The sequence below is a fragment of the Peromyscus californicus genome, unplaced genomic scaffold (assembly GCF_007827085.1).
Source record: "Peromyscus californicus insignis strain IS unplaced genomic scaffold, ASM782708v3 Scaffold_13__1_contigs__length_99412109, whole genome shotgun sequence".
NCBI classification, from domain to species: Eukaryota; Metazoa; Chordata; class Mammalia; order Rodentia; family Cricetidae; genus Peromyscus; species Peromyscus californicus.
Window position 1 is genome coordinate 34,808,424 of NW_026294424.1, and position 9,199 is coordinate 34,817,622.

Genomic DNA, 9,199 nt, shown 5'->3' on the forward strand with positions numbered 1-9,199 from the left:
AGTACAAAAAAAGCTTTAAGTCAAGGTCTCACCAATTCCTACAGTATTAGTATTGTGTGTCAATTTTCAAAACTAACTTTTAAAAAGCTTAAACTTAACCTAAAGATTTAAATGAAAATAGAAACCAGAACAAACATGAGAAATGCTTCTCTTTGCATCAGAGATCTAGCACCTTTGAGTTCTCCAGAAAAGTACATGTCCCCAGTGTGTTCACTGTGGTATGCTTTAAGATCCACTCAACATACTTAAAACTACTCAACTCAGATAACATCACTCCTTAAGTATACTACCAAAAATGTTAATTGGGAAAAGCGGAAGAAAATAGTTTTAGTTTACTCAATATTACATGCTAGAAGAAAAGTTTGCATGAGAAACACTGAAGAGGTAATTTTTTAATCCAGATTTCACAAACTCATGGTGCAATGTGGGTCCCCCAGCTTCCTCTAGAGTTATAAACTGCTCTTGACTGCTTATTGGCTGCCTGTGAAATTTTGATTGAAATAACTCAAATGCTCCTACAATACTAGTCATATCCACCCATGTGTTTCTGACCGCTGTAGCCGGCCCCATAACAGCCCCTCACTGACTGGCTTTCCAGGCCACTATAAGTCACCTGGGCAGCTGACACTCCCATGCCTTGCATCAGTTGGCTGCTATAAGCCCCATTGCTAGCCCCTGTTGTTGAATCCAGGAAGAGTTCTATGTATCTGGGCTGCATGTTGGCCCTGTCCTTTGACATAGCTGCCACTGCTTCTTTATGGGTGACAAACTCAACATCAGCTTCTCCCGTCACTCTTTCATCAGGACCAATCTCAATATGAACTCTCACAGGGTTGAGTGGAGAGAAGAAGTTGTAAATGTCGTTCTCATTGCTTTGTAGGGCAGCCCTCTCATGTGGACACATTGGCCGTGGTGCTCTGCATTGTGAACTCGCTGTCTCCGTATCTGTAGTCATACATTCCTGAGAGACAGTAGCTGAGGTCTCTCCCAAACAGGTCATTGGTAAAGCCATAGCCATCCCTGAGGCCACTATATTTCTCATAGACCACATAGCCTGCACTGTAGTTACCAGACCTCATCCTATCCAAGCCTGCCTGTTTCACAATGCCAATGTACCTCCGGGCTGTGCCAGGCCGGTCACAGGGCCCAGGCCTCTGCACAGACATGAACTTCAGCTGTGGATCTGAGTATGACATAACTTCCTCCTGGCTTCTCTTGAACACTTCGATATACTTCTGTCCTATTCTCTCCTTGTGCTTCCCAGAGCTTTTTCAGCTAACTCTTGTGAGGTAAACTGAATGAAGTCCTCCCCTGTAATCTTGCCCTCCAGATCCACAGGTAATGTGATCCTGTTTGGCACAATTTCCAACACTGAGAAGAACTGAACAATTTTTTTTTTCCTTTGCACATCCAAATGGGAGTCCCCGAAGCCTCACAAAGCCCATCATTGACACTGTCGATGATGTTTGGACCACTGCTTCAACACCCAATCCATTTCGGTTTTGTGTGACTTGAACACCTCAATATATCTGTGTCCCATGCTTTCCCTGTCTTTTTCAGAGCCAATTTTACATCATCTTCTGACTCAAGTTCAACAAAAGCCTCACCACTTTGCCTGCCTTCTCTAGTATAAATGAAATGAACACCTGGGACCCCTTCATGAATTGTACAGTCGGAGAGGAAGTTTTGTATGTCCTCAATTAATCAGGGTCAGGGTAGGCAACGGATTTTGACCACATAGCCTTCACCTCCATCAGGGCCCAGCATCATGGACACTTGGCAGGGCTGATGTCACACAAGCTTGGGCAATTTTTTGTAGCTTAAAGAACCACCACAGGTGCCTTCTGTAGGAAACATTTATGGAAGGTACAAATTTTCCACGGAGGTAGAAGTGACTTCTACTTTCAATAAGCAACACAGTTTACGAACCCCAACTCCACCCGACACTTTAAAACTGCATAGAGCTCCAGGGAAAGTCCAAGTGCATCTTCTTTTTGTTCTCAGCCTTCAGGAAGATGAGGTGCAATCATCCTCCCCTGACAAAGCCAGAAGTATCCCACATGTATTTTTTATAGAAACATTAACATGATAGTAGTCAGAATATATTTAGCTAAAGAAGCCTTTTCCAAAGCAGAAATGAAGCATGTGTATGTTTATAAGAACTAACAGAAGTCAGAGCTGTGTTTGTTATGGAAAAGATTATGGGGGTGTAACCTAGATTGATGGGAATAACTTGCAACATGGTAGGAAAATTTGTGTAAATTAATTTGCCAAAGATTCCTGAATTTTACCATTAGGATCTTCACAGCTTATTGTATATAAAATATAATTCAGAAAAATAAAATGAAAGTATCATGGGAGCACTGTAAGCTTTAAGACCACTTCAACCAAAGGATGGGACAGGTGGCCAATGTCTTGAGCAGGATCTGAGTTTCTTTAAAATATATCTTATTACACAACTCCTTTGGGTAGAATATTGACCCCCCCTTTCTTCTAGATGCTATTAGGATTTAAGGTACATGATGGATGGCAGTTGTCTTCAGTATCTGTGAGTCCCTTGAGATGGTTCAGCTTTTCTTTTCTTCTTTTCCTTACTTCTTCCTGAGTCTCAAGCTTTGCTATTTGAGGTGTGTTATCTTGGATAATGTCAGGGAAATCTTCCACATTTTATCTACTTATCTGACTTGACTAATGTCCTCAGCAGTTTGCTATCTCTTTGGGGCCCTGTTCTGGTCTTTTTCCATCTCCTGTGTCAAAGATACCTCTATTCAAATGACAAAATCCTTCAGCCAAGTCTTCCTCCAACCATTTGGAGGCCCTTCAGGAGAAGTCAGAGTAGAAAGGAGAATATATATCAGCTCTGAATCCCAGAGCCTACCTGCCTGTGACCTCATAGTCATATCTATGTCACTAGAATCTGCCCTTTACACTCCTGACTAACTCAAGGAACAGTCAGTTATTGCTTGCCTGGGTCTCTCATCCCTGTCTGCTAGGAATGTCACATGAGAATACAAACACATGGAGCTAGTCACTCCAATGATGTCAGTTTGGGGGTGGGGGGCGGAGACTGAGCCCCTGCTCCTGTGGTGAGCTCCAGGGAGCCCTCCTGACTCTTGAATCTAACAACAGCTCCTGCTGTATCACCTGGACACAAACATTGTGTGTCATTTGAAATAATATGCCGGGATTATCATGACACGCAAGTCTCTCATTCTGTTCTCCAAGTGTAGTTTTTAATCTTTTTAAGCTTATAAACACTTTACTTCCCATCTACTCATGATCTAACATTTGGAGAAGGGAGCAGAGAAAACCTGTAAGATGACATCTACTCTGCTCTCCATCCCTCAGCAGAGCAGAAGGTGCCCTCCCCTGTCTTCCCGAGGCTACCAAATTGAGATGAAAATGTGGAAAGCTCTGGGGCCAGAGCCACATAAATATTTGAAGAATGGTTCTCTTTTCATGTCATGTTTGAAGGAAGTGTTTCTTTTCATGTTCCTTCCTTCCTTTCAATTAGTTTATTTTCTGTGGAATGCTAGAAAGTCACTCTGTTAATGTATATTAAAATGTGTCCCTGACATTTTAAGAATAATTTTCAATAATGGCTGTAACTTCCTGTCATAGTGTGGTGGAAGAAATGTAAATTGGAAAAATTCAAGTGAATGGTTTTTAGTGTTTAGAATTTTTTCATATCAATCTAGATTCAGTAAATAATTAGTAGGCACATCAATGTATACACTATCCTGTTATTTTCATATTGGTTTAATAATGATGGTGATGATAATTGATATTAGCTAAATGAATTATTTCCTATTGTAGTTTTATTACACTGTTTAGTATTTCAAGGAATTATAAAAAGTATAAACTATTGCACTTTCCATTTTTCAGAGATCAGCTTTAGAGGGTGGGAATGGAATAATTAGACTTCTCTAGCATGTGCTTAAAGTAGAGGTTTCAATCCAGATTCAACTGGTTCCATTTTTAGCTTTTTAAAAAACTCTCTAAGTAGAGGCCGTTGCTCCTTGAGTCCACGCCCTTTCTCTGCCTAGTTTCCAGCTATCAGCTCCCAATTTCTTGAACACTTTATTCAGGCCACACTGTGCCCGATTCCCATGGCTGACTGGGAATGTTGGAGTACCCTTGCCCATTTCCTGGCCATGCTCAAAAAAATACCATGGACAGTGGTAGAAATGTCCCACTCATCCCCAGGAACACTGTCTATGTGGTTGTAGAATTCTCCAGCTCTGCATTTTCTGCTTTCATTTCCCAAATAAGAAGTGGGAAAGGAGAGAAGTATCTTACTTAGAAAGAAAACCCAAAGACTCCAGGAATAAAGAGTTGTGATGTGAACTTTGCTCATCACAATGTAGGCTACTTAGTCACAGAAAGGCAGGAGTACCTGTGCACTAAGACCTATGATGTAGCTGTGGAGGGCAGGAAGGCAGCTGAGAGAGGCAGGGGAGGAGCCAGGGATGCATGTCACAGGAAGGACTGAACAGGAGGAGACAAGAATGAAGCTATTATAGAGGCAGAGAGGACCTGAGAACATAGACAAGTGTCCTTGCAGAGTGATTTTCCCACAGCGTTTTCACTCATTAACACTGCAACACAGCAGAATTGGAGAATGAGACATTTGTGTATCATATACTATAGGTTGTTGGGGCTACAGTGATAGCTTTGTGATTGAAAGCAGATTTTTAATGCTCTTGTGAAGGACTGGAATTCAGTTCCCAGCACTCATATCAGGCATCACAACCACTTGTATCTCCATATCACAGATTTTGACATCTCTTATATGTACACTCAAGTGCACGTACCTTCACCCCTGACATGAATACATAATTAAAAATAAAATAAATCTTTAAACTATGTTTGCAAGATGGTAGTATATAGACCACAAGGATATTTTACAAATTATATTATTTTTATGACCTAATTAGATAAATATTTATTATTTCTTCTTTTGGGGAGCAAAAAAGAAAGCCACCAGAAACATCCATGGGCTATGCAAGCAGTCTGTGAAACAAGAGAGATACAGCATTGAACTAAATGGGAGCAACAGTTGTTTTTAGCCACTCACAGGGTTTGAAGGCAAACTCTTCATGTCAAGTAAATGGTATTTGTCAGCTTGACAGTCTAGCATCACCTGGGAGATGGGCCTCTGAGAAGACTTACAGGGGATTATCTTGACTACATTAACTGAGGTGGGAAGATATGTCCACTGTGCCTGGCACATACTCCGACTGGGATCTTGGACTTTATAAGTGGAAAACTGAATAGGTGCAGACTTTTGTTGCTTTCTGATTCTTGGCTGTGGAACTGATGTGACCACAGCAATTGCCTCTGTGACTTTGCAGCTGTGATGGCTAGTAACCTGGAACTACAGGCCGAAAGGAGCCCATTAATCCATATTTTTATTATTTGAGAGGTCAGGGTATTTTACTATAGCAACTGAAAAAGAAACTAAGACGGATTTCAATCCTCCTGGTATTCTTCCCAGGAAGAGTTATCATTTCCCATTTTGCAGATAATGAAACAGCAACGCAGGACAGCTGAGGTATTTAGAGCTGACAGGAGATGTACACTGGAGGGAAGGAGAAAAAAAACATTCTTGGACAGAATAACTCCATTGGTTACTTTAGTTTTACAGAGTGGTGGGTATTATATGTAGAACTTTGAAAAAAAAAATCTCCCCCTCGACCAGGGTTGAAGTTCCTATATCTTTGATCAAGTCTTTTCTCCAAACATACAGATTCTGCAGGACCAGCACCACTGAGGCAGGGCTTGTGACCATCTGGAAGTTACTAGTATTCAGAGATCACTGTTTGCTGTTATTTGCATTAACTACCCCATTATTAATTTCAGCATTTTGGTGTGTCACCCTTGAACTACAAGCTTTGTCTAACACAAATAGGCACTGAGCTGTTGTTGGTGGTTTTTTTCCTCTTTCTCTTTTTACTTTTATTTCTTTGATCTTTGTGGGGCCTACCACCCAGCTCCTAAATAAATCACACGAAGGCTTATTCTTTCTTATGAATGCCTGGCCTTAGCTTGGCTTATTTCTAGCCAGCTTTCCTTAACTTAAATTATCCCATCTACCTTTTGCCTCTGGGCTTTTTACCTTTCTCTATTTCTGTATATTTTTTATTTTCTTCTTAGTCCATGTCTGGCTGTGTGGCTGAGTGTCTGGCCCCTTTTTTTTCCACTCCTTAATCCTCTCTCCCCAGATTTTTTCTCCTATTTCTTCTTTCTGCCTGCCAGCCCTGCCTATCCTTTCTCCTGACTTGCTACTGGCCATTTAGCTCTTTATTAGACCAATCAGGTGTTCTAGACAGGCAAAGTAATCACAGAGTTAAACAAATGCAATATAAAAGAATGCAATACATCTTTGTATCATTAAAAAATGTAACACATCTTGAACTACATTCTACAACACTGAGCCAGGAAGCAACCATGGCATCTCACTGCTGTTATAAAAGACTTTAAACTCTGCCTGTGTTAAGCAAAATAAAAATGTCTAAAAAATACCTTCCATTGTCAATCTGATTGGTTGACTTTTAATGGCTCTCCAAAGATGCACATGTTCCGATCCCAAGAACCTATACCTTAAGCCACATGGTAAGAGGGCTTTCAGAACTGTGATTAAAGATCTCAAGAGAGGCTAACCCAGGTGAGCTCAAAAATGAAGGTCCTTATAAGAAGGCAGAAGAAGAATCTGCAAGTGAAGAGATGTGAAAACAGAGGTAGAGGCTGGAATGACAAGCAATGAGGAGGGAGGAGAAAGGGGCCATGTGTTAGGCAGCAGAAATGGCTTACAGAAGCTAGCAAAGGCATAGTCATAGATTAGTGCCTGGAGCCTTCAGAAGGAGCCCACCCCTGTGACCCACTTGGGACTTCTGATCCCCACACCATGAGAGAGTAAATGTCTGTCATGATAGTTTGCCGCAGTGGTAGGAAGAAATGAAGGTACCGGCTAACAATTTCATCTGCATGGTATCAGGACAACTCTGTGTATTGGTATTCAAGCCAGAAACTGAGTGCCAAGAATGGGAGTTTTACAGTAAAAGTGTCCTGAATTTGAATCCTGGCAAGGCCGCTTATCAACTCTATGGCTGTAGCACACTATCTTCTATGCCTCTTAAATTATTCATGTGTAGTTGGGAACTTGCATCCGCTCTCTCCCAACATGCCTGTGATTATGTCAGATGGCACATCAAATGATCTGAGTTCTGGTCTTTGAATTATGCATTTGCTATATTCTCATCCTATTTCCCCAACTTCTGTCATTCAGTAAGTACATTCTTTCTAGATAATGCTAGCTAGTTACCAGGATTTTCACTGAATTTCTAGATGGCATGGCTTCTTTTTTGGGGAAGTCAAAGGAAGTTCTTGGTTTAGGATTTCATAAAGATAGGAGAGTTCATGGAAGAAAATATGCTTTCTCTATGGATTCAACTGTTATGTTTATACGAGACATGATGTGACAAAAATATACAGTCACCCATTTTCCCTTTCCAGTGTCCTTGCTTCTCTGTTCTGGGCCACCTCCAACCTTAAGAATGGTGCTCCTTGTTTTTCAGACAAATGGATGGATCTAGAAAAAATCATCCTGAGTGAGGCAACCCAGACTCAGAAAGATAAACATGGTATGTACTCACTCATAGGAGGATACTAGATGTGGAACAAGGATGACTGGACTGCTACTCACATCACCAGGGAGGCTACCTGGAAAACAGGACCCCAAGAAAGACATGGGGATTGCTCAATGACGGAGAAATGGAAGAGATCTACATGAACAGCCTGGACATGAGTGGGGTAATGAAGGGCGAGGGTTGAGGGAAAGAAAGCTTGGGGGAGCAGGAGATCCCAGCTGGATCAACAACAGAGAGGGAGAACAAGGAATAGGAGACCATGGTAAATGAAGACCACATGAGAATAGGAAGAAGCAAAGTGCTAGAGAGGCCCACAGAAATCTACAAAGATACCCCCACAACAGACTGCTAGCAATGGTCGAGATACAGCCCGAACTGACCTACTCTGGTGATGGGATGGCCAAACACCCTAATTGTCCTGCTAGAAACCCCATCCAACTACTGAGGTATCTGGATGCACAGATCCATGGCTAGGCCCCGGGTGGATCTCTGGGAATCCAATTAGTGAGAATGAGGAGGGTTTATATGAGCGAGAATTGTTGAGACCAAGGTTGGATAAAGCACAGGGACAAATAGCCAAACGAATGGAAACACATGAACTATGAACCAATGGCTGAGGGGTCACCAACTGGATCAGGCCCTCTGAATAGGTGAGACAGTTGATTGGCTTGATCTGTTTGGGAGGCGTCCAGGCAGTGGGACCAGGTCCTGTGCTCATTGCATGAGTTGGCTGTTTGAAACCTGGGGCCTATGCAGGATCGCTTGGCTTGGCCTGGGAAGAAGGGACTGGACCTACCTGGACTGAGTCTACCAGGTTGATCTCAGTCCACGGGGGAGGCTTTGCCCTGGAGGAGGTGGGAATGGGGGGTGGGCTGGGGGGAAGGTGAGGGGGGCCATAAGGGGGAGAACAAAGGAATCCGTGCCTGATATGTAGAACTGAACTGTATTGCAAAATAAAAATACAAAAAAAAAAAAAAAAAAAAAAAAAAAAGAATGGTGCTCCTTTTTTGTATGTTGACCCTGGGGTGGTAGCTAATTATCTGACTGCAAAGCTGTGCATCTTTAGGCCCAGCCTTGTTGGAGTCAATGCCATGATGTTTCTCTGCAGTTTGAGGGAACTGACATATGACTTTGCAGACACTACTTCTATTCATGCACACATTATCCCCTCTGTGATGATCTCCTGTGCTTCCTGCTTCCTTCTTCTAGGGAGAAAGTTTAATTTACTCTTTTATTTGTAGGGGAGAAAAATCACAACTTTGGAGGTTAGCCCTGTCTCCAGTATTTCAATTACTAAGAACCCCAGACATGTTCCCCTTTGCCTTTCCTGGTGTCTCCATCAGAGGTGGTCTGCTCAGACCACCGAATCCAGTTATATTGAGGGTTGCCCAAGACACTCATGATGAACTTGTTTGGTTTCTGGGATGTCTTGCAAACTAGTTTTCTTTCTTTTACATAAAATAAGAGTTAGCTTCTGAAAGTTATCACTGTCTTTCCCAAATGCGGAGACCCTGTGAGCTAAATCCTGAAGGCAGGTTCAGCAACATGAG

The 9,199-nt window shown here is 42.1% G+C and overlaps 1 pseudogene; it reads right to left on the minus strand.

Moving 5' to 3' along the window:
* Window positions 1-377: 377 nt before the first annotated feature.
* On the minus strand, window positions 378-1,770 carry LOC128108864 (heterogeneous nuclear ribonucleoprotein F-like; annotated as a pseudogene).
* Between the last annotated feature and the right edge of the window lie 7,429 nt (window positions 1,771-9,199).